At 46.7% G+C, this 24,287-nt stretch overlaps 1 protein-coding gene across 3 annotated transcripts in view; it reads left to right on the top strand.

The window, feature by feature from the left end:
- The first annotated feature begins 1,336 nt into the window (after positions 1-1,336).
- Ncald (neurocalcin delta) overlaps positions 1,337-24,287 on the top strand; it is a 408,926-nt gene continuing 385,975 nt past the window's right edge. Inside the window, exon 1 of one of the 3 annotated variants that reach the window (XM_034516561.2) lies at positions 1,337-1,481. The gene's annotated coding sequence lies outside the window, so the exon portion shown is untranslated. Of the gene's footprint in view, positions 1,482-1,579; positions 1,614-24,287 lie in introns of those variants that run through there. The other 2 variants (XM_076911276.1, XM_076911275.1) reach the window with 2 other exon arrangements.

Here is a 24,287-nt window from a genome sequence, read left to right as displayed (position 1 = left end):
TTGGGAGGACACACTCAGATTGCAGGAGTCCCCAGTCCCATCTGCTCCGTAAACCCACAGCAGGTCACCTTTTCATCACTTACATCATCTCTAGGGACATTCAAGTTTGCAGTAGCAGCTGAGACCTTTTCTGGCCTCAAAACTGTGTTTTAGAGTTGTCTCAGACTCTGTTTCCAGATTGGCTAAACTTACTATGTAAGCAAACCAACCAACCAACCAACCAACCAACCAATGCAACTCCCCAGGTAACTCCAGAGCTTGCCTAAAATGCTGGGTTAATCTTTGAATCTACTTCAGGCAAAAATCTGAATTTCAATTTGCTTTTCAATCAAATTGAACCTAGGAAAGAATGGTTTCAGTTAGGTGAACTCTGGCTGGTGTTCATTGGCATAGGTGACAGTGAGGACTTAAATCTCTCTCTCTCTCTCTCTCTCTCTCTCTCTCTCTCTCTCTGTGTGTGTGTGTGTGTGTGTGTGTATGTGTGTGTGTGTTTGTGTGTGGGGGTGTGGGTGTTGGGGGGGGGATCCTAGAGGTCACCCCTGAGTGTCATTCCTCAGGTACTGTCCACCTGTCTATTAAGAGGCAGGGTTTCTCATCAGCCTGGGGCTTGACTGTTAGGTGGGTTAGCTGGTCAGGGAGCCCCAGGAAGCTGCCTGTCTCTACCTCCCAACTCTGGGTGGACAAACCCATACCTGTACCACCTCACCCAGCAATTCTCCACAGGTTCTGGTGATGGATCTGAGTTGATCATGCTTTGCTGAAGTTATCCGCTCAGCTGGTAATGCGGTTTCTCTGATCATTATGAAGGAATCTTGCTAACACGCATGACCCGGGCACCATTGCCTTACTGCTTTGTTATTTTTAAGTATTTTTTTTTTTTAATTGAAGAAAGGTCACCTGGGTTGACCAACAAAAGAAGTTAAAGTGGCTTTTCCGAGGTCATGAATGGCCAGCACAGCAAGAAGGCACCTGATAAACAATGAATGATTAACAAGACATTTGCTTCTCACTATCTTCAGTAGGGATGGAGGGTTTGGTGACATTCTGCAGGGAGGGATAGTATAAGAAACCCATCCCTTTGCTGTCCACCTTTCCTGAGTGAATCTTTGCAATAGGTCAGTGAGAAAGAGGAGGCTTCCCACCTCATAGACCTCTGGGTGCAAGAGAGGATTTTTTTTTTTGGGGGGGGGGGCTGCTTTTAAAAAGGCTCTCGAAGATCCCTTGAATAACTAAGGGGTGAAAGGAATGCCAGGTCTCCCAGTGCACGCTTGGAGGATAATTCTAGGTTGAACCTCACGTTAATAACACCCACTGGGCACTGCTTGGCCGGTGGGTTAGGATCCGAGGGAACCCAGCGGAGGCCAGCGGCTGCATCAGTGTAAGGCGGGGCTGCCGCTGCACCTGTGCGTCCCAGCTTCTGCTGGTCCCCTCACCCGGACAGAGGCAGCCGAGCCCCATCCCACGGAGAGGCCACGGCCACGGTGGGGAGCGGTCCGCGAGCGAGGCTGGGGAGGGGGGCGCGGCTGCGGCCGAGCTGTCCAGGGGGAGGCGGGAGGAGGGAAGGCGCCGCCGCCTCGCCCGCGGCGACACAGACGCTGGGAGCGGCCGTGGCGGTGAGTCGCAGCGCCTTCCCTCCTCTGGCGGGGAGCGGGAGCCGCAGCTGGGCGGGCTAGCAGGGGGACCCGAGCCGGGAACGGTGGCGGGGGGTGGGGTGGGGGGGGGGGGAAGGCGCTCTTGGTGAGGCGCGATCTCAGGATGGCTGGGATCGCGGGGACCCTAGAACCGGGTCCTTACAGCTCCTCCCCAGGTGCCACCCACCTTGTCAGTTTTCCCTGCCTTTCCCCACAACCCCACGCCGGCTCCTCGCAGGGACCAACAAGCTTTAAATCTATTCGCCCCCAAGCTGGTGGCTGGAGAGGAGAAAGCAACTTTGCTGGGGACCCAGCGAGGCGCGCTGGCTCGAAAGGGGGCGTCAGCGAGCCTGGCGGCCGGGGGATGTCCCGAGCATGCTCGCCCCGGGCCAGGGGCGTCGGTATCGGCCCCGGCTTGCAGAGTCTGCAGTGAAAAGCTTCAGGAGGCCCGTGGGGGAGGTGGGTGGCTGGGGAGGGGGCTGGGGCCCCGCCGAAGGCGGTGCTGGAACCTGCGGCAGAAATCCACTGCGTTTTGAAGGAAAAGATTCTCGTGTCTGGAACCTCGCGGGGCGGGGGAAGTGTGTGCTGGGGAGACGTGGAGAGTTTTCAGTGCATACCGATTTATTTTTAGCTTCGGAGAAGCAGGATGTGCAAAGTGGGTTGTATCAGCCCGGGAGGGGCAGGAGGTCTCCCTGTCCGCAGGAAACAATACACAAGTTTCTCACTGCAAATGCTTGCTGTAACTTTCGTGCCGAGAAGGGGGTGCGAGGGTGCGGGGAAGACTTCATTTGGCCCTTCCTGCGGGTGGATCTGTCCGAGACTGCAGGCTAGGCTAGCTATGGGGATGCTTGTGTTCCTAAACAGCCCCCCGCCCCCGCAATGGAAGATGCAGGTTCAATTCTGCTTGCGACTAGTGTGAAATACAGAAGCCGGGCTACCAAATTCAGCTCTCTGAGAAGGAAACCACAGAAGCCTCTGCTCAAAGTTTTCCTGATTCTGACTAATTTGAAAAGAACAGTCATAGGGCACTGTGTTACCCGGAGCAGGGTTGCTGGCAGGGGTTGGTCAGGCCAAATTGGCAAGGCTTGTGAGGGTTTTTTTTTTTTTTTTTTTTTTTTTTTTTTTTTTTTTTTTTCTCCAACTGGGAGATGCTTGAGTTTCATGCCCAAGGCGATGATGGCAGGGACTGCAAAGGAGGGGTATGTGTGGTGGAGAGAAAGGTGAGAGGGGGAGGAGGCACACAAGGATGCCGGATGGAGTGCAGAGGGGAGGGGTAGAGAAGCTGGAACTCAATATCCAGATACCCAAGCCAACACCGCTGTGGACATTCCCAGCATGGCTCTGCAGCCAGATGCTGTATTTGAGTTCTGGCTCAGATCAGAGCAACTCCTATAAGATGACCCTCCTGGCCTCTCCTGTGGTTCCTGGAGTGAGAAGGAGGTGGCTGGTAGATATCAAAGCTACCTCAGGGATGCTGTGCAAAGTGGACGTGGCTCTCAGATCCATCAAGCTGGGCGTAGGTAGAACCAAGTGAATGTGATCCTGTCCTATTTTTGTGGTTGTTGATTGATTTCCTTCTTGCCCGAGTTGCTGCGGCTGCCTTCCAGCTGGCTTAGTGCTCGCTCCCAATCAGAACCTTCTTGTTCTAGTCCGTTCTCCGGCTTGTGGACAATCATTCTGGAAACAAAAAGTCTAAGCTAGTTCCTCTGGCAGATGTCCTTCAAAGGCTTCTCAGAAGCTTTCCAGATAAAACCTAGACTCCAGGAACCCATGCGATGTGTTCTAATCTCACCAAGCCTTTCTCAGGCAGCACCTGCCTCCCCCCCCCATGCTAGCCAGAACACCTGTCAGCCCCCCTCTTTTCTGTCAACTCTTGTATCCACTTCCTATCCAGATGCTACTCACTGCAATCAGCAGGCGCTGGATACTGCCCTCCCAGGTGGCTGCCCCCTTCCCACGCTGCCATAGCATTCGAGGAATAGGTACACAGGCACAGAACCCTCTTTTCTCCCTGCACAGTGATCCATGGGCCAGTCTTTCTTCCTGCTAGGACTGGGAGAGCAGATTTGGGGTTTAGCCAGGTATTCAGTTGTTTTGACTCAAGCCAGAATCGAATACAGAGAGTATAAGGAGGAGGACCAAGCAAGCCCCTGTACTTAATTCATGATAAGAAAAGCATCAGAGCATGCTGGGGAGTCTCGAGCAGGGCATGCCACCTCAGTTTCCATACCTGTCCTTTTCTCCTGTTATCTCTGAGACAGGATCTTAAGCATCTCTAGCCCCAGCTCGCTCTGTAGCTGAAGCGAGGCTGTAGACCCACAATCCCCTGCTTCCATATACCACACTCTGGGCTCACGGATGGGAGCCACCAGTCCAAGCTCAGATGCACCCTTCCAGTTGTGAGAGACCTGGATTCCTTCCAGTGGAGGGAATCCCAACTTCTCTTAGTTCTTCCACAAGCTTGACCACAGGGTCATACCTATCAAGTTCAGGGGATAAGAAAGGTCAGGACCAGTCCGACCCGCCAGCCCTTCCTTAGACTATAGCTTCCTTCTGGTGTGGGTTTCAATGGATCTGATAAGAGTAAGAAACCTCCTGTCCTTAAATCTTGATGTCATGTTTCAGTCAATTTGCTGCGTCCTTAGGATATGTCTCAGAACTTCCATTTCTGAGAGCTCTGAGCTGCCCACAGGAGCCTGCCGTGAGCTAAGCTGGTGCACTGTTCTCTGTAGCCCTTCAAGCTGGCTTCAAGGCTTAGCAAGGAGGTTCGAGCAAAGAGTACTTTCCCCGTTTTTAAAGGACTGTGAATGAAACAAAACAGAAACAAGAATGTGCGGCACTGACTTCCTCCTTTATAGAAAAGCATGGCCAGCCGCTAAGCTGGAGCCAGACAAGTGGGTTTCATTTTACATGTCATCTCTGATTGATTGGTAATGGCTGCTTAGAAGGCTGGGGCCATGCTCAGCAGGAGAGGGGGCTGTGGTCAATTAGTGATGTCTGTCAGGGCATGGGATTAGGAGGTGGTGACAGCTTTTGTCCTCATTCTTCCTATCCTAGAGACTCTTATTGGAGGACAGTGAAGGCAGAAGTGAGGGACAAAAGGGGTCCATAAAAGAAAGCAGGAACTTTCCACTGTGATGATAAACAACACAGACAACACATTTTCTGTGAGCTCTGTATGCTTTGCCTGGAGGGCCTCATGCAATCTTTGCAGTAACTTTTTCCCTCTAGGAAACATTATTAATTTTTTTCTTTAGACTTATTGACTTTATCTTATGTGTATGAATGTTTCACCTGCATGGATGTGTGTGCACATGGTGTTGGTGCCTGAACAGGTCAAAGAAGGCATTGGATTCCTTAGAACTGGAGCTGCTGATATTTGTGAGACAGCATATGGTAGTGGGGAATCAAACCTGGGTCCTCTGCAAGAGCAACAGGGGTTCTTAACCCTTGAGCCATCTCTCCAGCCCCAGAAAACCTTATTTCAAGTAGAATTTAGGTCTGTGGTGTTAGGAACTCCCAAACACAGACTATTTTCCTATTTTATTTTATTTGTATGAATGTTTTGCCTGCATGTGTGTATGTGCAAGACATGTAAGTCAGATCCCTTGGAACTGGAGCTGTGACTGTGGCATCATTAGCAGGACCTGCCTTCTTGCTCATCTTGGTTTGCCCTTTTGGTGTGTAGCATTGGGGCTCCATCTCACTGTAGGCTAGCTAGAAGGACACTAACCTTTACACGGTCTGGGTTTGTATGTCCAGGCAGTAGGAGAGAACCTCTACCTCAACGCTGCTCCCAGGGGCTTGCCCCAGCTCACTGCTGTATCTTAGCTCCCTTTGACTACTGAGCCACGGGCTGAGTAGCAAGGCTACTTCTCTTGCAGAAACTTGATGCCACCAGGACACAGGCCCTTGAATTCTGGGTTGGGCAACAGATGCTCTTTAGACTTCTGGTGGCACTTCCATGTTCCAGATGAGAGGACCAGGCTTCGGGGAATGCAGAAACTTAAGCTCACATGTCTTGTAATCAGTGGAATTTGGGGCTGAAGAATCACAATGTATGCATACACACACACACACACACACACACACACACACACACGCACACGCACACGCACACGCACACACACACGCACATGCACATACGCACACACGCGCACACGCACACACACTACTCATGAACAGAATGCTTAAAGGGAGTTTGCTAGGGTTCGATGATTCTATTTCTGAAAAGATGGCTCCATAACTTTGAGAAATTGAAAGATCTTCGGGTTGGAGAAAAGGTGGAAAAGGGAAGGCACTGGCTTCTCTGGGTGGGCTTTTTAAACGGGCACGTTCAGAGGATGATTTGGAGCAGTTTGGACATGCCCTGCACTGTGTTGCCGAACTGGGAACTGGCTCCAGTTTCTGTGTCAATCACTCCTGTGGCTCTTACCAAATATCTACTGTGGGCAACTCTAAAAGAGGAAGTGAGGAGTTTGCTTAGTTTCTGAAGGTTCTCTGCAGCCTAGTGCTTTGGGAACAAACTTTGAGAACTGGACTGTGTGGCACAGACTGTTTACCTCACGATGGCTAGAAAACAGACTGGGATAAGAACCAGAGGGGGCAGGGGGTGAGAGGGCAAGACACCCCCATTGGCTAGGTCCACCTGAGAAAATTTAAAGTTTCTCCCAAAATTGCCTCACCAAGTGCAGACCTGTGAGTGTGTGGGAGACCTCTCCTACTGCAGCCATGGCTTCTGTCTTTTAATTAATGCATGGAACAGATCAACAAGGGCTTTATAATAGGATAGGGTAACAGTGAGCTCATCTGGTGAGGACAGCTAGCTTTTGTTTAAGATTTGCGGAAGGAGCCCCAGGAACATGGCTTGTGTACCAAATGAGGAAAAAACCATTCCTTAAATGCATTAAAAGTGTGACCATATATAAACGGTATGAAATTTGTCATTTTAATCATTTTAAGTGGACCATTTTGTGTCACTGAGCACATCTGTGTTACTGTGCCTCTGGCCACCTCTCTCCACTGTTTAATAAGCTCTGGGCTTATTAAACAGAAGTTCCCCATTCTTCTCGTCCCTTAGCCCCTGATAACCACCCTCCCCCTTTCTGCCCCTGTGAGTCAGAGCACTGTGACGATGCCACATGACTGGTGTGGTGCCTAATACTCACTTTTTGTGACAGATTTATCCCACTTAACCAATTGCCCTTAGGTTCACCATGTTGTGATAGACACTGGGATTTCTTTCCTTCTCAAGGCTGAATACATTCCCTTGATTGCACACAGCAAACTGGCTATCCGTTTGTCTGTTGCTGGGCATGGCGGGCTGTTTCTATCTGTTGCTTTTGTGCATAACACCACCACTAACACAGGCATGTAGGTGTATGTTCAAGTTTCTCCTTTGATTCTTTTGGTTGAGCACTCAGAACCGAGACTGCTGGATCACTCGCCTGTCTATATTTAATCTCTTACAACTACCAGAGTGTTTTCCAGCAGACTTCCATTTTGCACTTCCACCAGCAAGGCACAGGGTCTCAGGTTTCTTTACAAGTGGCTCTCGGGGGTTTCTCCCTTTTGTGGATATTTGTGGATAATAGCTATCCTTGCGGGTGTGAAGGGTTGAAGCCTTGAAGGCAGGTTGGAATCTGCTGGTGAGGGAAGGCAGAGTTTGAAGCTGATTCTAGAGATGTGGGGAGACACTGGACAGCTGTCACTTTTGACAATGGCACCAGCTGAAGGATCCTGACAGGGAGGAGGAGGAGAGAAACAGGCTGCAGAGGAGTGAGGGGTTTTTTCCATGCCCACGAGACTGAAACATGGCCATCTTTGTCCTGCGTGGTATTAAATTTGGGAGTGGAAGTAGACAGGGCTCTGAGGTGTTTTCCTCGGACATGCTGACCAGTTGTTCATAGTAAATACCTACTGGAGTTCTAAGTGTGGATTCAATCTATTCTGGCAAACTATCATTTGTCTGCCAGAGTCCATAAGAAGGCAGACAGCACACATGAAGGGGGGCAGAAATGAAGCAAGCTTAGGTTAATAGTGCTGTTTACACAGCTACTGGCATGGTGAAGTGGGTCTCTCTCTCTCTCTCTCTCTCTCTCTCTCTCTCTCTCTCTGTGTGTGGTGTAGTGTAATGTTATGCAAGGGGTATATGCATGTATATTGTGTGTATGTGTGTGCTGTGTATGTGGTGTGTGTGTGGTGTGTGTGGTATGTGTATATGTGGTGTGTGTGTGTGTGTGGTGTTATTTTATCTCCCCTCCAGATCCTAGAGTACGCAATTCCTTATTTGTAACTGAGCAGGGGTGGGGACTGTCAACATTAGCCCAATCTGACCTTCACTGGAGTCTTCTGCACCTGGCTTTGCTGGACGGCCTTGGAGGGAATGAAGGGGAGAGGCAGCAGACATTTCATAAACAGGTGAGCCACTGGTGTTTTATCCTGCTACATCAGCCGAATCTTCATTATTTTGATCAAAGTCACTTAGAGAATTGAGTTTCACCAGCTGAAGGAAAAGATATGCCTTGCAACGGGAGATCAGCTACATAAACTGTAGGGCTTGAGAGAAATAAAAATGAGAGTCGCTGTGTGTGTGTGTGTCTGTGTGTCTGTGTGTCACTCTGTGTGTGTGTGTGTGTGTGTGTGTATGAGAGAGAGAGAGAGAGAGAGAGAGAGAGAGAGAGAGAGAGAGAGAGAGAGAGTTAGTTGAAGTTGGTGATGGAAGGCTGTGAGGTTGGAGCGGTGCCCTTCTTAGAATGGGGCTCTGCACAGATCACCATGAAGCTGGCCTGACCCCACATAAATGCCACTTGCCCCGGCGCGCGGGGGATTCGATGAGACCCTAGGGAAGGGGGTGAAAGAATGAAGGGAAAAGAGACACAAAGAATGAGAGCAAGTCTGGGGTTCTGATCAAGCTCTGCAACTTTAATTTCGGGGGCAGGTTATAAAGACACAGCAAAACGGGAAGTTTAGGCGAGGGTCACTGCTTAGGGTTATCCCACTATTGAATCCTCATATTGCCCTGGACCACCCCACTGTCGTAACTGGCTCCCAGCAACTACCAGACATTCCTTAAGTTCCTGGGACCTGAGACCCGAAAAAGTGCTTTCTTAACCTTGTACTGACTAGGCTTTCCAAAACAGCAGGTAATTTCCTGGGTTTGGCTCCCGGCAGCTACTGATGATGGCGTCCTGCTTTTGACACTTCATCTCCCAGAGAGTGAGCAGGGCAGCATACTTTGTGTGTTTAGCGCACAGCTCCTCAGTAGGGTCGGGGCAGTATGTGGGCTGAGTAAGTCCAACTGTCTCCTCCACATCACCTCGGCTGACTGGCTCCTTCTCTCCTGGCCGTGAGACACAGTGTCTGTCTGCTGATCAACTCTGGGTCCAGCAGGAGACAGAAGTGTGAGAGAAGGCGGGGGATAATTCTCTCGTTCTTTCTGCCGGGCGGGCGGCATGTTGGAGGTTGTCTGTGCCTGTGTGCCAAGGCACACCAGCTCCTGCCAGCTGCCTTGTCCGTACAGCAGCATTCTGAGTTCCCTTAGCCACTTCCTCTAGGCCTACAGGTGCAGGCAAGGTAACGCCACCCTTGAGCCTTACCCAGTTTACCTAAACCCCATTTCTCAGCAGAACCAAAGAACAGTCCTTGATGTCTGGCAGAGCTCCTAATGGACTTAACAGCTCCGGACCAGGGTTTGACCACACCTTGCGCTAATGCAGAGCAGAAAGCGAAGTCAATAATTACGACAAGTGAGTTTTCCGGACCAGCTTTAGGGGCAGGGCTGGACAGGCAGGTTGATTAGTTAGCTTTATGATACTGTAATAAAATAGCTACACCGATCACTTAAAAAGGTCAGTTTATTGGGACACGTAGTTTGGGAAATTTCAGTCCATTCTCATTGCTGAGCCTGGGGGAATGCCGCTGTGCTGGGATCCTATGGCAGAGGAAGCTGGTCCCGTGCGTCCCCCTTGGGTGCTTTGCTCATCTGACTTTCCAGTTCCTGGGTAACCTGTTGTAAATGGTCCAGAAGGGCTTCTGGGCGGAGTCTAAGGTGATCACGTGATTTAGCATTCGCAGCAGAACCCACTTGTGAGGGAAAAGGAACGCAGAGCAACGGGTCAAGGCAAAAGGTGGCATCGAAGAGCAGAGCCGCCCTAGTTAACCAGAGCAGAAGAGAATTTTCTAAAGATGGTTTTATATTTTGCCAGCCAACTTCACTTTGGTTTATGAAATGAAAACATAAACTTCGAAAAACAGAAAACAGTTAAATTTTTAAAATGACCGTATTTATTATTGGTGTATGTGTGTTTGTGTGTGGAGGAAGGTATGCGTGGGTGCCGTGGCTCGCCTGAGGAGGTCAGAGGAGAGCTTTGTGTATTGGTTTTCTTTTTTTCCCCTTCCATTTTTATGTCGTTTTCAAGACTTGAACTCAGTCTTTCAGGCTTAGATTTAAAAATTGTTTGAGATTATAACGTGATTACATCATCTCCTCCTTTCTTTCCTCTGCCCCGAGCCTCCTAAGTTACCCCCCACCCCTAATTACAAACCCATGGTCTCTTTCTTTAGAGGTTTTGTAAACGTTTATTTATTTAGTGCATGAATATGTGAATGTGTGTGTACTCATGCCTCTCAGGACACCACAGAGCAGGTGTAGGGGGCAGAGGACAACCTACCAGGTCCCTCCTTCTACCATGCATTCCAGGGATTGAACTCAGGCCGCCAGGCTTAGCAGCAAGTGCCCTTATCAGCTAAGCCATCTTGTTGGCCCCCAAATATTTTAAAGAACATTTTTTCTTAACAGACTGAGGCAGTGATGTGTTCTGCCTCCTAGACAGAGACACCTTTATTGTCTTACTAATGTATACTTATTACTTATTAGTGACATCCCCTCTGTGCCTACTCTTTGTACATAGTCCAATTAATATATTTATAGTAGTGATCATTTTTGTTCAAGAAATTGCAAACACACACACACTTTCCTAAACACCTTCATCCTTCTGGTTGCCCCGGTGGCATTTGCAAGAGAATGTATGCTAATCTGCTATTATTAAAGCAGAAATATGATGGGAACTATTTTTAGACCCTCTATTCCATACCTGTCTTTTTTTTTTTCTCTGCCAAATAATTTAATTGTTGTTGTTGGTTTTTTTTTCAGTTTTCATGATCCAGAGACCATGTATAGCTCCCCTCCTGTCATTCTAATCTGGGGTTCGCTTCTGTTTGTAACTTGATAGAGTAGATCACTCCTTGCATTCAGAGCGGCCCCCTGTGTATTGATGCCTGTCTCTTAAGTCTGTGGACACTTAGTGTCTTTTCACATATTGGTCAGGTCAATCTTAAGCAAAGGTTGTTGTTGTTGGTGGTGGTATAAGAAAAAGCAACTGTGGAGGCTTTCTGCAGTCTGCTGTGGGGTGAGCATAACCCCTCTGGAGCCAGGCTAACCACACCCCCCACTTAGTTCTGCCACTGGGAGCTGTGAGGCCCCATGGAGCTTGATTCCCAGGTGACAGCTGTCACGGTAATGCTCCAGTAATGGTCAGTAATAACAACAGTCCCTGCCCCACGGAGCTGTGCAGAGGGCTGAGAGAAGGACCTGGGCTTACCCTGCAAGCACAGGCAGGCTGTATCCATACAGGCAGTGTGCTGTTTCTCTATATGATCAGAGGACAGGTGACCCTGCCTTTTGGGAAATAATTGTATGCAAATTATTATAGGTTCTTAGAGTAAAGAGACGCTTCTGGGACTTGCTGTTCTTGTTACTAAATGCTTTATTTTAACAAATGTTTCAGAGACTTTCTTTTGATGATCAGTATCCTCGGGTTTTGTTTACAACAGTATTGAAATGAAAACCTCCATCCCACACCTGTGCTTTAAGGAACATGACTATACGGTTATCATGCACACGTCTGAAGACTGCCAGGGTTGACATTTGGGGTACTTTCTGTTATTATCTGCATGTAAAGATTTGTGTATGAGTCAGTGTATAGGATGTCTATAGTGTACCCACACTGCTACAGAAGATCATTTTGTAAGTTTGCTTGACCCTTGCAGGCATTTAAAGGAAAACTAAGCTGTTGAGCACTAGGGGTAGGGTGTGAATACTGCAGGTGAGATTTTAGCTGGGCACATTAGTGGTGAGTGTGAACACAGAGGGGACTTGAATGTGTCTGCGCCCGGTGGCTCTGCCTCTCACTTTTGTGCGTTGTTATTCTGGTGCTGGAGGACCGGTGGCTGTGGCATCGCTGTAGAGTTTATAGAGTTTGTAGCACTTGAGGAAAAAAGAGGGAGGAGCCCATACCTTCCCCCACATATACCACACACACATGCAAATATATACACATCACACGTGTCCATATGTACATGCGTATATACACATACGCACAGCTACACACATGTGTACACATACATCCCTCTTTGAACATGTGAACTAAGTGTTCTGATGGGATAATTAGAGCATGGGCTCCATTTTATTCTTTTGTGTGTGTGGTATATGTGCACACATGTGTGTTATATATGTGGTACATGTGTGTATATGTGCATTTGTGTGTATGTATGTGTGCACATGTGTGTTGTGTGTTTATGTACCTATGGTTCACATGTGTATATGTGTATACATGTGTGTTGTATGTGTACACATGTGCTCTGCATTTATGTGTATATGTGGTACATGTATGTATATGTTTACATGTGTGTATGTATGTGATGTATGTATGCATATGTGTTGTGTGTGGGACATATTATACATATATGTGGCATATGTGTACATATGTCTATGGTATGTGTGTGCATGAATATATATGAATATATATGTGTGTGGTGTTTATGTGCAAGATGTGTGCATGTGTATATATGTGCATGTATGGATATGTGCATATGTGTACATGTGTGTATGTGATGTATGTATGTGGTGTATGTGTGTGTTATGTGTTTATGTATGTACATGGTATATGTGCATGTGTGTGTATGTATGTGTGTGGTGTTTGTGAATGTGTGTGGTATGATATATATGTGCTTGTGTACAGTGTGTGTGAACATGTGTGTCTAGGTACACATCCCTCTGTGTGTGTGTGTGTGTGTGTGTGTGTGTGTGTGTGTGCCTGTAAAGGCCAGAGGTTATCATCCATCATGTGTCTTTGTTTATCACTCTCCACCTTACAGGATCTCTCACTGAACCTGAGGTTCACTGAATGGCTCGACTGACTGGTTACTGTGCTCCAGGGATCCTCCTATCTCTTTGTCCTTGGGGATCTGAACTCACTCAGCTCTTCTTCCTTGTCTTGTCAGCACTTTACCCATTGAGCCATCTCCCAGCCCAGAACACAAGCTCTCCGATGCGTATTTGTCATGTGACTTGGAACTGGGGTGTGGTAAGAAGGCTGTGCCATTGAGTTTTTATTGCTTTGATTTCGGAAGCTGTGATGACCGTTTCCACACTGGACCAAAAAATCAGACAGTGAGAACCAGATCTGTGTTGCCCCTAAAGCCAGCATGCGTGCACAGGAAAGGCACAGGAGACATTTATGGAATGTGTCTCCAGCCCATGAGCTGTTCCTCTTTGTTCTACTTTCTCCAAAATTATAAATATAATGCATTAGCATAAGGACATCTTCATAATGCAGAAAATTTGTAAGAAGAAAAAGTCACCCATAATCCATATACTAAAAGACAACCTGGAGTGTTTCTCTAAATTGTCTTACATGGTAACATTTCTTAGTTGTGTGGTCATGTTTATATGGAGTTTAAGATTATTTTTTCATTATATGTGCCACGAATTTTCATTTTATTCTATAATCTTGGTAGGCAATGATTCCCTGCATGTATAATATCCCATGGAGTGAGAATTCCTGCTTAGTGATTTTATTTTTGATTATTTGGTTAAATTTTTCAGAAGTGTTCTGGTCATTATGATTTTTATGTAGTAACCTTTCTCGGTATGAACTGTACCATGGGATACATTTCTAGGTTGAAGGTTTGAACATTAAGAAAATTCTTAAGACCTTTTGATAACCTGCTCTCTTCATGGGTTAGAACAATCCATGCTGGGTGTTGTATTGACCAGTTGTCTGAAACACCATCATTAGAATACGTGTGATGGCTTTGGAACCACAGACACTGCCTTCCCTTCTTTGATTATGGATGAGGCTGAACGTATTTTTTATTGTTGTCTACCTGTGGCATTTCTCCTTTCCCTGACTTTAAGTTACAGATTCTTTGTCTTCCATGTCTTTCATGTCAGTTAAAATGACTTCTTTTCAAGTGAAAGAAGCAGAGCGTGCTTGCAGTAATGAGACACAACTCAGGGAATGGATATGCAATGTCCAACTTGTCTGGGCTCATCTCTGCTCCTGGGTCTTAAAGGAGGCAGTGTTAGGGGCCAGATGTAAGTTTCTCTTCTTTTCTCTATGTGTTCAAACAAACCTGGATAGAATTGCTAAATAAATAAATTAGTAGAATATCTTTAATGGCAGAATTGTACCACCATGGAGCATGTCCAGGCTTCTTTTCTGCCATTATTGCTGATCAATACAGTCTGTCTATTAGCACTGTACTGTTATGACTAATCTTGAGACTGCGTAAGTGAAGGGGATTAGTGCCCGTGTCACGAGCCAATACTACATGATGCACGAACACCGGCTAACTTTGGAATCCATGAAGGAAGGAAGGGTGACAGCACCATAGTGAGCTTCAGTTGTCAACCTGCCTGGAACCTAGAGTCACTTAGGAAGAGAGGACATCAATTAAAGAATTGCTTGGATCATATTGGCCTGTGATCATGTCTGTGAGGCGTTTTCTTAGTTGCTAATTGATTTCAGAGGGCCCAGAGCACTGTAGGCGATGCTATCCATACATAAGAAGCAGGCTGAGAAAGCCATGGGGAGCCAGCCAGCCTCTACAGTTTCTGCCTTGACTTTCCTCAATGGTGGACTCTTGGCCATAAGCTGAAGTAAACCTTTCCTCCCCAGGTTACTCTTAGCCATGATATTTTATCACATAAACAAAATGCAGCCATGACAAATTCTTATTTTCAAAGATGCCAAGAGGCTTGGCTCTCAAAACAGATGTGTTATTAAGACATTAATTTGTAACTTGATCTGCCTTCTTCACTTTAGATCTAGATTGTGGGCATAAGCTCTTCAGCAGCGTGCAACTTATTTGGCACATTTGCTGCAAATACTTTCGGTGTGCCATTTGCCAGTCTGGCATTATGGATTGGGAAAACCTTCCCCTGCAATTTCTTCCCTGAATCGCAGCCTGCTCTACCTCTTCAGAGTTGGATCAATATTCAGCTCTCTTGTCTGCTAATTATAAAATATTCTTAACTGCAAAAATTATTAATTAATTCGACTGTAATTCATTTTGGTGTAGAGCGAGGAGGAAATGGAGATCAAGACTGTCCATTTTCTTCTTTAACACACTTAGATTGTCCCCGTCACCTTCATTGAATGCTGCTTTAAAAAAGAAATTCTAAAGAAGCCTTCAGTAAAGCCAATGGTGTGTCTGGAACATTTTCTTAAACTGGAAAGCTCTTGGGGAGGGGCAGTTCTGTACTGACTGGAGATTCTGTGGCCACGCTGAGAATAACTTGGTCTCAAGCCCCTGGTCTTTGCCTTGAGATGCTGCGGGCCTGCATGGTCCATGGAGTCCCAATGTCACAGGAGTGACTTCTTAGTCACCACCATCATCTTGTTGGCTGGAAGGGACACAAAGACAACCTCGTCTTCAGCTGAGGAGGCTGAACAGACCTCGGAGATCCCCTCAGGCTCGCCCTGTGCCCTCAGGCTCACCCTGCGCCCCTACCCATGACTGGTATTTGTGACTTGGTGCACTCTGTATTGTTTATATTGTCTCGTATTGTGCTCTTCTGATTCCTGTTTCTCAGCAACACATTCAGTTTTGGAACTTCAGTGGGATACTTTGATCCCCACGTAGAATTTCTCAGGAGATCAGGCTCTCTTCCCACCGGAGTTTTGTTATTGTATATGTAGACACATTAATACGCCACCATTGCGCCTGCGTAATCCAGGGCACCAACCAGAGGTTGTGGGAAATGCGCTTTTCTTTTCCTCAAAATGTTACTTTCATGTGGTTTTGGTTACTTTTTGTGGCTTCAGACCTTCACTGAGGGATATTTTTATTTTGTGTTGCACTCACCACACCCTTAGCCAGAGCGGGAGTGTGTGGGGGGCGATGCTTTCCATCATGCAAGTCTTGTGAGTCTCTGAGTGCCATGTGCTGATCCATAGGTCAACATGGGATGTCGGAGGACTCAGACGGCGTGTGATTTATAAACCGAGGTGATTGGCTTACAATGTCCAGGCCTTTGTTTCTAACCACACTTCTCAGCCTCAACATCATCTTCTTTGGACATTTGGGTTAGTCACTTGATCAACTAGAATCTAAAAATAAATCTAGGAACATCTAGAGGCACTCCCCTTGCGGTGAATGACGTGTGTTCTAAGCCACACGGTATAACTATTTACTTTTGCATAATGCATAGTACTTAGCAACCAACAGTGGCAATGAAAGCTCAGAGTGTAAGCCGTCTCAGCTGAGGTGGGGCTGTTCACCAGCCAAGTCCCAGTGAGCGCCCCTTCCGTCTGCTCTCCTGTGCTCTGTGGTCCTCTAGTTCTCGCCTCCCGCCTTCTTTACTGGTGGCCGTGTGGGGATCAGAAAGATGGACAGGGCAGCCTGTCTGCTCGCACGCTTATGGGTGGAGGTTTTCCCTTTTGGGTCAGCATGGGCAGAGTGAAAGGAAGGAGGGCAAACCTTGGCCACAACCCGTGTCTTGGCAATGGTGAGGCTGAGCAGGGTCAGAGGCTGAGATACTGCATCTGAACTTGTCTGAACTGTGGGTGGACTGTGGCACATAGGAGGGTGACTAACTCTTGAGGAGCTCTCAAGTTAGAAAGCCCCTGTGGGGCGCCGTACACCATACACAATGTTGGGTGAAGGAACCGAAAACATGTTCAGCTCATAGGTCAAGTGGCCGGTTCTGAATGGAAGGCTTAGTTTCCTCCCAGGTGGATCTTCCCTTTCCTCCCAGGTGGATCTTCCCTGTACTTAACTGCCGACCACGCCCAGTGCTCTTACTGTTCACTGAGGACCACGCCCAGTGCTCTCACTGCAGACCATGTCCAGTGCTCTCACTGAGGACCACGCCCAGTGCACTCACTGAAAACCACGCCCAGTGCTCTCACTGAGAACCACACCCAGTGCTCTCACTGAGGACCACACCCAGTGCTCTCACTGAGGACCACGTCCAGTGCTCTCACTGAGGACCACGTCCAGTGCTCTCACTGAGGACCATGCCCAGTGCAGAGAGAGAGGAGGGAGTAAGCAGTCCTTTTATAGCGAGTCTGGCACACCTGGTTGTTGTCAGGTAACTGTGGGGTGGAGCCTAGACTAAATGCTAACAACCCCCACTAGTCCAGTTCTCAGATCCAAGGCCTCACAGGGCCAGCAAGTAATGCACTGGCTTACTGCTAGGTCTAGGTTCTTTGGTGGCCATCTCAAGCACAGTGTTCCCCAGGGCCTTTTCCTGGGCAGGAGCTGTAGAGTGAAAAGTTATAAAGATTATTTTATAAAATATAGAAAGTTTTTATGACCCCTAGACCTGAGCAAAAGAATGCAGGTTCATTAGTTCAAGGAAGTGGAACTGAATGTAAGATTTTGGGACTTCACTGCCCCGGGATACATTCTGGGAAGAGTACATTATCCCTGAGTCAGAGGACACTTGCTGGATTAACATTCCTCAGACCTCAGGGAAAAGAATCCACCTGTGGGTGGGGAAGGCCCAAAGCAGGAAGACACATTCCTGACCACAAAGAGAAATGCAAACCTTCTAGGTGAGACTGAGAAATAGTTGAGCTAGTGACAGGGCAAGACTACATTTTGAGAATACAGAGTGTTTTCACATAACCCTGATTCACTTAGGTTGTGTTCCTCTGGAATTCTCTGCTATTTTTATTGTTATATTTCCTTAGCAACTTTTTCACCCGCTCCTCACTCTCCAGGTTTGTGGTTTCCCCCTTTAAAAACCCTTCTCAGACTGACTGGCTTTGTCAATTCAATTCCTGCGTGAGTGAACGAGTTGACCTTGGCCGGCCAACTCTCCCTAATAAACCTCTGCTGATTGCATCCAGGTACGGCGTCTTGCGATTTTGGTGGCCGTGAATTCCCGAGAGTTGAGAAAATTCCCGAGAGTTCAGAGCAAAGGCAGTGATGTGCACACTGGGATGGGAAGTAGTTCACAACAGAAAAGGATCGATTCTAAATCAGACTACATTTGCATATCACTGAACATGTTTGTTATCGGTATCAAATCTCAAATTAAAAGAATCAATATCAGTTACTAATACTCCATTTTTTTTAAGATGGAAAATTGAAACCTAACTCAAGGGGATGTAGGTCAAAGTGAAAAACTGGCTCATGTAACTGGAAAGGCAAAGGCCTCAAATGGTAAAACCAAAACCCTCGTCATTGCTCTGGCGCCATGCTCCTCTTGATTGGCTTCATTCTGAGGTAGATTCTTGTTTCATGATATCAAGAAGCCTCCAGAAAGCCACCTCAGCAGAGAGCTTCCCTTTCTCCATAGTTTCAGTGAAATTCTCAGACTTTGTGCTTACTGCCCTCAGTTGGTCACATGCCTACCTTTCATGTCAATCAAACATGATGGCCAAGCTGATTGGCCAGGCCAACTCCCTTTCCGAGGGAGTGGTTATTTCCTCCCTCCATGAGCACCTGTGGACTGGGAATAAGCCAGTATAGTTTTTGTCAATTTTACACAACCCAGAATCTGTTGAGGTGTGGTTTGTTGCTGTGTATCATAATGCTAAATTCTGTACCCAAAGACGTGGGCCTATGAGTGAGTTCTCACATTTACCAGCATTTGTTGTGTGAACCCTGTTCCATAATTTTAAACTATTGGTTAAATAAAAATGCTGACAGCTTATAATTGGGCAGAAGAGAGGGCTGGGGGTGTGAGGAGGATCAGGAGAGGGAGAAGGAGGTGGAGAGGGAAGACTCCATGGGGTAGATAAATCAGGAAAACATGTCCACGAGTGCTGGCCAATTGGAGTTCAGAGCAGCCCAGATGGGACTCAGCAAGTGATAATTCAGGTTATTGATAGAGAAGGAGACATAATAGCATAGAGGGTAGATAGATATCTTTAGTACAGGAAAGACTTATCACAGATATAAAGATTGTGTGGCTTTTAACCAGGAACTGAATGATCAAAGGCAAGGGAGAACCTGTCATTAATATTAAAAATTTCTACAATAAGAATCATTAGGGAAGACAGTGTCAGTGAGGGGCTGTCCTGTGGCACGTCTGTGGGATGGCACTGTTTTACAAACTGGGCCTTTAGTGGATAAGAGTGAAAAGAGTTTAAGCCTGCAGGCCGCAGGGATGCGCTTGCTTCTCCCCTCTCTTGAGTGTGGATGTAGCCTGACCACGTGTACAAGCTCCCAGCTCCATGGCGAATGGGCAATCATGGACTACAACCTAGAATTGTAAGACAGCTAAGCCCTGACCTGCCCTAGGATGTTTTTGTTAGAGTATTTTATCACAGCAAAATAACTGAAGCGGGGACAAGAAACAACAGATATCTATCTATCTATCTATCTATCTATCTATGTATATATACGTATATATGTATACATACATATGTATGTATACATATATACGTATAACATATATATATATATATATATATATATATATATACATATGTACACACACACACACACACACACACACATATATATATCAATACCAGAGAAATGTCAAATGGGTTGTATACGCCCCCCCCCAAAAAAAAAAACCAGAAACAACGATAAACTTTCAGGCTTCTGTCGAATAATTGAGATTTGCAGTCCCAGTTGTCATTTTTTTTTTTTTTGTACATAATAAATCTAAAAAGCTAGGAAATCCAAAGTCTAGGAAAGGCCTTGATCTCCTGCATCTCTTAAGTGATAACTAAGAAAGATGTCGGCAGCAGGAGGAAAGAAATCAGGAGGACTGGAATGTTTAGAGAAGATGGACGGCAGGATAGTTGTATCTTCGTGTTTTGTAAAGTGGGAGGCTGGGGATGTGAAATGCTCCTGTTGGTTTTCTATCAGAAGTTCGCACTGCTCTGGCATGGGGATGACTTTGCTGAGTTACACAAAGGCTTTGGGTAAAGCCTCAGCAGGGCCTAGGACTAAAGACCCAGCTTACCCAGCTAATGGGAAAGTGCCCTGATTATTCAACAGTGGGCCACATTCACTAGGAAATCATTGCTTAGTGTTGGAGCATTTCATAAGTCAGGAAGCTGAAGTCCTGTGGTTAAACCAGCAAATGTTACTGCTTGCAGCTACAGGGTGGTTCCACATAACCTCTGCTACTGAGTAGGATATCGTGTGTGTGTGCGTGTGTGTGTGTGTGTGTGTGTGTGTGTCCAAAGTGTGTGTGTGTCCAAAATGCGTGTGTCCATACCCTTCACTTACTTTACTCCCAGCAATAACTTCAGATATTCTTATGGACAATGGCTGGCTGATTTTCTCTGTCAAATGTTCAGTGGTTTTCATATATTTAAAGATCTATTTTATTTCTATGTGTATAATGTGTATAGCATGTGCACATCTGTATGTAAATATATACATTGTGTGGGCGTGCCCTCTGGGGCTAGGAGAGGGCATAGTATCCTGGGGCTGGAGTTAGGGGCAATGGAGAACAGCTAGACATGGGTGCTGGAGACTGAATTCTTGTCTTAAAATTTTAAGAACAGCAAGCATTCTTAACCACTGTTGCATCTCTCTAGTAAAGTAGATCTTCGATGTATTTAAAAATGTGAGTTGACAGGATGAAAAATCTGCTCTCCTATGCCAAACTGCTTCTCTCGTGTTTTCCTGGTACAGCTGTGATTCTGTTCCATGCTGTTTAGGGGTTTCCAAATGCAAACAACAGGGCTTCCTTCAGCTTCTATGAGCAGAAAGTAACTTATAGAGACTCTGAAGAAGCTTCCAGAACTTCCGGGGGACCAGAGTCCGGCTAGGTGGCCATGCAGCTGGGGCACACACAAGTCACGCTGATGGTGGCTCACTCTTTTCTGAAGAGGACTTCTCTAGGCTGCTGTTCTTCAACTCAGTCCATATGCCTGTGCCTAGATGCAAGGCAAGCTACAAAGAGAAAGTTCTGCCTTCCACCTTGGGAAGGTGTAGATGTATAGAACTGGATACTTCTCAAGGGTTTTCCACAAACTCAAGGGAAGGACATTATCTTAACTGCAGATGCTTTGTTGTGTCTGAATCACTGACCCCATTGTTTCAATCCATTTTGTGCTGTTATCACCGAATCGGGCACTTCTTAAAGAAGAGGTTTATCTGGCTATAGTAGCTCTGGAAGCTGGAAATCTAAGATTAGGTGTGCCATTTGCTTGGCCTCTGATGAGTGACACTTTTGGTTGTATCTCACTGTGGCAGGGAAACAGAAAGTGAAGCTTCCTACCTTTTTGCTGGCTACTTCATCCATATCAGACAACTATGTCTCTGTGTCTACATGAAGGTGTCCTCCAAAGGACAGAGGAGGCAGCTGGTGCTCAGAGACCAAGTTTGTCTGCACAGCCCCCCCATCCCTAACAGCTGTAGCGCTGGGTTGGGAATGAACAGTAGAGATAGCATGGCAGAGGGCCATTGGGGTTTTAGTTGAGTCCCAAGCCCTGCCCTAGACATTCTTCAAGGATGAGAGATTGGGTTTATCTGTGTTTCTGCCCCATGAATGTGGCTTGAGAAGACATTTTACATAAACAAAATAGTTATAAATGGAGACTTTAAATACTGGACCCTTCCAATGACATGATTTATTTTATAACAAAATTCATTATTGGATAGGTGGACTGGCAGTGTCTTGTGTAGCAAAAGCTAGAGGCGCAGAGGAGACAGGGACGTATTGGGGACACTTTTGGCCAGAGGATTTTTAAAGCCTCCTCAATGGAACCCTGGTGCTGCAAGCTGTCTGATGGTAAAGTGGGTGGGAGCATGGTCTCAGTGCCTGGGCCAGAGTCCTGGAGGTGGTATGCTAGCTGTGTGATAGACAAGTTATTCAACCTTTGGGGCTTGCATTTCTTAAAAGCTACGGGCATCTGTGCCTGTCCTACAGTGTTGGGGACATTAAATGAGGTTGTACGTGTGAGGGAGCAGAACAAGCCACACCCTAGTGAGTCCCCTACAGGTATCGGCTGTTCACATTATCCACAGGCAGAGATCGGGCATTAAGTATGTTTGAGGAGGAGGGAGGTAGCGGTTGTATGCTAAGGATGTGTGTGAGCCTAAGAGGTGGGCACAGTCCTCCTCCTTGTCTCCCCTTCCTCCTTGACCCCCTCCCTCTCCACCCTACTCCTAACCCTCCTCCTCTTTTTACATTGGAGATTAAACAGAAGGCTTTCTGCAGGCTAAGTGCGTGCTCTACTGCGGAGCTACATCACAGCACAGAGTTCATATTTACAGAGAAGTCTTCTCTTCCTGGTTTGGCTTCCTAAGGCCTTCAGAGCCAAATAACATATCCTGACCCACCTAACACGCTTCTCAATTGTACTCCAGCAAACCGGCCTTCTGCTTTATCAATCAGTATCTTGAGCCTTTGGTTGGCGGGAGCCTGTCCCCCAGAGTGTCATCATGTCTGAGCAATCAGATAAGAACAAATTCCTTAATGTACAAAACTAAAGACCAGGCCTTGCACCCACGGTGACCCCTCTGAGGCATGGGCATTGTAAGGTGTAGCAGGAAACAGAAAGCTGGTCCACCCCGGTCTTCTCCCCCTTGATCTTGTTCTGAAACATTCATAAACTTAAAAGCTGCATCTCAGACATCTGATGGGATTGAGCAGAACCTGTCAGGTGCAAGGAGTTCACGGGGCGCTCTCACATGATTGGGAAAGGGTGCAGGCAGTCGCAGCCAATGCAGGGCTCTGCCGCAGGACAGGTCAGTTCCTGGAAGTGAACGTAGGTTCCTAGCCTTCCTGTTTATCATTTGCCTTTGGGCAGAGCTCCTAACTGAGCCCCAGGTGAGTTCCCTGAGCAGTGAGGACAGAACCTGAAGGTGAAGATAGCTGATGGGCCTCTGGCATCTGTCAAATCTGGTACCTTAGGACAAGCCCCGCCTCCAAGCGTTGCCATAGCACTGATGGTTTCCTTTACAAAGCTAACTCCGGAGCCAGAGGGGAAGGTTATGCTGTCTTCTGGGCTTGAGTTCCTTCATGTCTGTTTTCCTTGTTGCCTTATTTGAAATGTGTGTTGAGAAAACTTCTGCTTTGTGGAATGAAGTGTTGCTCAACTTTAGAATAGAAAATAAAGCCAGTTGAGATAATTTATTAGAAAACCACACCGGGTTGGGGGGAAGGGCGTTGTGGGGTGAGGGAGAAGGAATAGAGGGGGAGGGTAAAGGCAGGCTGGAATTCGTAGTTAGTTGCGGGACCTTGACACAGCTCCTATTTCTAAGGCACAATTCCCACTGGAATACTGAGAACATAGAAACTTGTTAAGTTGAATTGACAATAATTAATTCAAATTGTGTGGTTATCCTCAGATAATATTTCCTTCATCTATATGATGCAGAGTAAACATTAAAAACCTGGTTGTTTTGAAGAACAGACAATTTTTCAATTATCTAATGGATGTGTCTTAGTGGCATTTGATGATAACTTATACGAGGTTATGCTAAGGAATTTTATTACTTAGAAGTTGTCAATTTCTTAGCTATACTTCCAGCTTCACCCTCATAAGACAGAAAGGAAATGTGATTTTTTTTCCTATTATGCTCAAGCCCCTTTATCTATAAGAGCTGGCTCTTAATGCTCTCAGACACCCTCTGTCACCTTAGACAAACGCCGATTGCTTTTGTTACTTTGCATTCCTCAATGGGGCAGTGAGTCTCACATGAGAATCCATCCCACTAGCCAATGAATAAACAGCCTCTTCTTACACACTGAGTACAGAGTTGTCAAGGAGACTGGTAAGATGGTTCGGTGGTAAAGGAACTTGCTGCTGGGTCTGATAACCTAGGTAAATCCCCGAGACAGGTGAGGTGGAAGAGAAATCAGACTCCCAGGTTGTTGTCTGACCTCTGTAGGTGAAGAGTGGCACCCCAGAAATAAATGTAAGAAAGAAAAGAGTTCTGGAGGTTCATGTTTGATATAAACAGGAATGGAGCAACACTCGCCCATCAAAGCCCCCTTTCCAGGAGCTTATGGTTTCTTCGACTAAGGCTGTGGCTGGAATGCACCCGTGTGCCTCCTCTCATGAAGGAGACTCTCAGCACAGACAGAAAATGCTCCCCCCACACAGCAAGTGCTTGGTGGCATCAGCTGATGTATCAGGACTTAGTTTTCTTTCTGGGACCTACAGAAGAGGTAACAGTTGTCAACCTATTGTTAAGTCAGAGGCCTATGCACACGTTTTGTTTAATTTAAAATAATTAAAAACTTATTGCCAACTCAACAACAACAACAAAAGAATGTCTTATCTAAAAACGTGACTTTGAGGCTTCTATTGAAATATGTGCATATAATACCGGGCCCAGTACCTGCATGCTGGCACTTGGCTAACAGGACACAGGCACAGTCTATAAAACAACTCCCATCCCTTCTCCCAGCACCTGCAAAGCACACTTCTACTTCCTGTG

This window comes from Arvicanthis niloticus, chromosome 13, assembly GCF_011762505.2.
Source record: "Arvicanthis niloticus isolate mArvNil1 chromosome 13, mArvNil1.pat.X, whole genome shotgun sequence".
In the NCBI taxonomy this organism is placed as follows: domain Eukaryota; kingdom Metazoa; phylum Chordata; class Mammalia; order Rodentia; family Muridae; genus Arvicanthis; species Arvicanthis niloticus.
This window is presented reverse-complemented; position numbering and strand designations above follow the sequence as displayed.